Source organism: Haemaphysalis longicornis, unplaced genomic scaffold, assembly GCF_048455015.1.
Source record: "Haemaphysalis longicornis isolate Haplotype H1 unplaced genomic scaffold, Haemaphysalis longicornis Haplotype H1 scaffold_5, whole genome shotgun sequence".
Taxonomy (NCBI): Eukaryota; Metazoa; Arthropoda; class Arachnida; order Ixodida; family Ixodidae; genus Haemaphysalis; species Haemaphysalis longicornis.
Genome location: NW_027526385.1, coordinates 211,357,508 through 211,362,205, shown reverse-complemented (window position 1 = coordinate 211,362,205; position 4,698 = coordinate 211,357,508).

Here is a 4,698-nt window from a genome sequence, read left to right as displayed (position 1 = left end):
CGTAGTCACGAAGGAATCCAGGTAGCCGCTTACGAAGGGTCGCGACGTACACGTTGGACATCAGCCGAGTGGTCAGCAGCCATTGAGCAGATAGTGCAAGAATGGTGCAATTAAAGAAGGCCCAACAGACTTCTTGAGCGCTTCGGGGTGCACAGATTTGAAGTTCAATTGTCGCCCCGTGTGCAAGCTTTTTGTAAAACAACGAAAAGGTAGTTTAGTACCGTCGAGTTTTATTAAAACGTCCTATAATTCCAACAATTCCTTGTTTTTTTTCATTGTAAAGTGATTCGACCTTTAGATGCAATTTAAGCGATGCACAAACGTGTGGAACTCTTCCTTTTCAATGATGAGAAATCAGTCGTCCACATAGCGAAGTAAAATCTTTGGGACTGGAGTGAAGGATGAAAGCGCTCACCATTATGGCGACTCCATTGTCAAATAGGCGGATATTAATGAAATTGAAACCGCCGTGGCTGTACCGTTAACTTGTTTTCAGAAAGCCCCCAAAACACAAAGAATCTTCGATAAAAAGAACAATAAAAGGCTCACAAGGTCCGGCACGTCGGTGGACGTTGTTTGTGGGAGGGTGAGGTCTGAATTCGGTGTATCTCTGCGTAATTGTACTGCCAAATCTTCTGCGCACTGGTAAAGAGTGACACCACGACGAACGGTACCATGGTTTCACCATCGTCCAGCGAGAGGTCCTGGGCTTTTCTATGATACGCGTTTAATTCGGAATGTGAGTGTGACAATGACATACAAGACGGGGCATCAAACGATGCAAGTAGCCAGAAACCCTGTAGTGGCGGGACCGGCAGAAATCTACGATGTGTCTTAACGTAGTATCGGGATTGTGAATTGTGGGAATGCCGTGCAGAGCCGTGGCTGATCCGTTAGGGCATAAGAGCCTGTAGTAAAGAGGCTTATGCATGCTGGGATGACTCGGGAGATGTCAGCAAGCAGCTTCTGAGGGTCCCTTTGTAGTTTGGACGTAGCGTCTTTGTCAAAGCAAGTGTACGTGTCTCTACCAGAAAACAATGCGCGCAATTTATCGTCATAGTCAATGCTGTTTATTATGAAAGTTGCGTTGCCTTTATCTGCAGTTAGCACAGCGATGTCCGTATTCTCGCAGGGGCTCTTGATGGCTCGGCGTTGATCTGACGTAAGGAGAGATTTCCGAGCACGCATGGTGCATGGTGCAGTGTGGAAAGGACACCTAATGCCAGGGTGCGTGCTTCGTCACAGCGGGATCGTTCCACACGTGTGACAGCTCTTTCCACCGCGCAGACCACTTTCTTAACATCTGTTGAGGGGCCAACCTAAACATCGAGGCCAAAGTGCAAGACGTGCAGTTCGTCGCGATTCGGGCTGTAGCTGGAGATATTGTGGACCGTGGGATTTGCGCTTTGCGGGCGGGTGCTGCATTTCTGCCGACCCATATTTGACTCCAACTTGTTTGTTTGGGAGAACTCGCATCCACGCGACTGCACTAAAAACTAGGCCGAACGAAATCTCTTCTGTACACTTGCCTCGTAATTGGCGTGTAGCTATACGATCGGGAAGTCTACGCCACAATAATGTTTCAGGTGGCGATGTAGAAACAATACTTCCTTCTTCAGGGACCGAATCTTCCGTCGGCAGTCAAGGATCCTTGCTTGTAGAAGACGAAGTTCCACTTTTTCGACTGCACATATTCCAGATTTTGTGGGAACCATTCTAGGCAGGCGTAGAGAACGTGGATTGAGGCAACGGGATTTGCAGGTCAAGTTGAAATCGAGGTATCCTTGCAAGAACAGCGGGCGCCTAGGCAAGAAGAAGAACCTATGACGTGCACGTTTCACACGCTAACAGATGCTGTTGTGACAGTGAAAAATATATTACCAAAAGAACGTTTCCCCGGGGTTGTGTACGGAGTGTCTTACGCGAACTGCGATTGGGTATACATAGGGGAACCTTGAAAGTTTGAAAGGCGGTCGAAAGAGAATTCTAATGACGTAAGGAAGGGAAGAATGTCCATTAATGCCCTCCCGGAACACAAACAATCGTGTAACAATGAGATAGACCGGGGCAAGGTACCTGTTGTCGCCACCGAGGAGTAGTTCGCTTCTAGGCTGTATCTTCAATCTCTAATGAAACAATCTTATAAGAACTTTCAGTATCACGCATATGGCAATCTCTCCCGGCATACAAAGGGGTGTTTAGCTCACGTGCTTCAGCCTACTTAAACTGTTAGCTTTCCTTGTCTGGTTTTGGTATTTACAAGGCTCCCGTTCAGGAAGTAGAAACGTCATTGTTTTTTTTTACCTTTTGGCAGTCGTCTCCTTTATTATGTATTTTAATGTCTATACCTTGCAGACGGGCGTCCGTCGAAGCCTCGATATCATGATACATTCTTTCATGATTCGTAGGTTTTGTTATCTGAGGCAGGTGGTGGTGACGAGAAGCTAAAATATTGGTTGTTGTGTGGTTGAAATATTTTAATTCTTGTACAGGTATTTTCAGGCAAAATAAAGCCCATTACTCTCAAATATCTTTACAACGCCGGAGTTGCTTTTATCGGCGAAGGCAAGGGTGACCTCAAACTTGAGCGCGGCTCTTTCTCTCAACGAAGTCTCTTTCTGTCAAGATGACATTGAAGGCGGCGTCTACGTTGCGGTGTATGCCGTGGTTAGCAGGGGCACGTGACTGGCAGTCGGCGTCCAAAAGTTTCTTGCCCCATTTGTGAACGATGGTTCCCATCGAATTACTACAGTAGCAGGCTTCATCTCGAAAATGCACACAGCTAACACGTATACTAGCCAACAAACCTCCGCGTGGTCTGTTGCCACCGTAACCTGAACGCCGTCGACATACCACCGAAACCACGATTTTAACCACCACAAGCCGAGGCACTTTTTCGCCAGTCGCATAGTTTCTTTTTTCTCTTGAAAGGGTTAACACTTAGTCGCGTAAGCGGTTGGTTTTTACAGAGGTTATTTTTTTGTATAGCACAGAACTGAAGCTTGTGCCACTGGCGTCAGGGATCAGTTCGGTCTGCACAGTAGTAGAAATTTGCAAAAATAGGGCGGTGTTGTAGGTGATTTTAAAGCTTTCAAAAAGAGTTCTGCTACCTTTTTTTACCGGAGACCTTTATTTTGTCGCACGACAAGTTCGACTTCTGTGAGAGCGCTGCACCGTCTGGAGCATCAATGTGGCTAGACTTCCCGAGCCTGCAGCTACACGCCAACTACAAGGCAAGTGTGCAGTCCCGTCGACCTATGTGACCGTGCTGTGGTGGGTTTTGATTGCTGGGCCTCCGTGACGCCTTCCGTTCCAAGGCGCGCCCGTGCTGGTGTAGCAGCAGCGCTCGACATTCCGTACAGGGTGCCGACAACAGTGACAGTGGACGATGCCGTAGCAACAGACAGTAAAATGTGCGGTGGCAAAGATTTCGTGTACCGTTCGTGTAGCTTATGTGCTGCAGGTAAATACAGGTCATCTCTGAAGCAGTAGCGTGCAAGCACGGCAGAAAGAAGTTGGTCGTAGGTATTCGGGCGGTGGTGCAGCGAGAACGTAGCGTAGCTCGAGCGGAAGCGTCTGGTAAAAGATGGAGTGCTTGAGTGATTCTATTGTCTGATGTTGATCAGTAATGTGGCCTCAATCTTGAATATTCAACAAGAGTGTGCCTCGAGGTCCCGTAGTGACGGGTTTCCCGTCGGCATGATGGTGTGCCGTTTCACAGTCACAGACCTTCTGGGTCACCACTTGTAGGAAGGAGCCGTACACACGGTTATGCGGTGGCCTCCTACATTTCTTGTTGCCTCGGACGTTCGGCTTTAAATGGAGAAGTGGTGACAACAGGGGACCATATTGGCACACGGTCGGGTTCGAACAATTATGTCGCATGACACTGATAACGCGCCACTCAACGCACACCTGATGATGATTTTGGAAGGACGCGGATGGCGTATATTCTGCAGCGAATAGCGATTATGTGGGCGCCAGTACAACATAAGTTTGCTTCCCAAACGCTCATTCTGTAGCCAAGATTGCCATATCAATGTCATATGCACAAGCAAGGATCCGGCGAATATGAATTCGGCGCCGTCTCTCCCGCGGTTTGGGCTCAGCATTGAGCGCTTTTCCGAAGTAGTTACATTCTTCAACGTGTTCTATCATTTATATAAATAAGCTGAATAGGGCACCTCATGGTGTTTTATGAATAATAAAATATATTCATACTGCTTTTTTGGCCGAGAGTCCCTCGACAATTTTTTTCAAGTGTTCCGCAAAGTCACATTGCAAGAGTGTTTGGAGCAAAAATGGGAAGGCTTACGTATCCATCATTTATAGACAATTTTGCATTTCTCGAAAAATGCTTCCTCAGTATTCCTACACACATGCTGGAAATATTTTCGGCGAGAAATTGTCGCTTTGCTTGTGAAGGTCGATTTGCTGCTAACATTTATTTTGTCTGTCCTCTAAAAGGCGTATGTGGTTACCTTATATTCTGGTCTTGTAAGTTTTTCCATTACTGCATTTTGTGTGCTCGGTCTAACGGTATTCTATACTCGCTAAATATCAAACGATGCCGGTTAGCGTGCCCTGCGTATTCCTGTATTACTTGATTGATTGCATAAGTGGGTTGTACTATTGCATATATATTTTTGTTTGTCAGCTTTGCTCTCTGGGTAGCCGTAACATAGTCTGTCAATTACG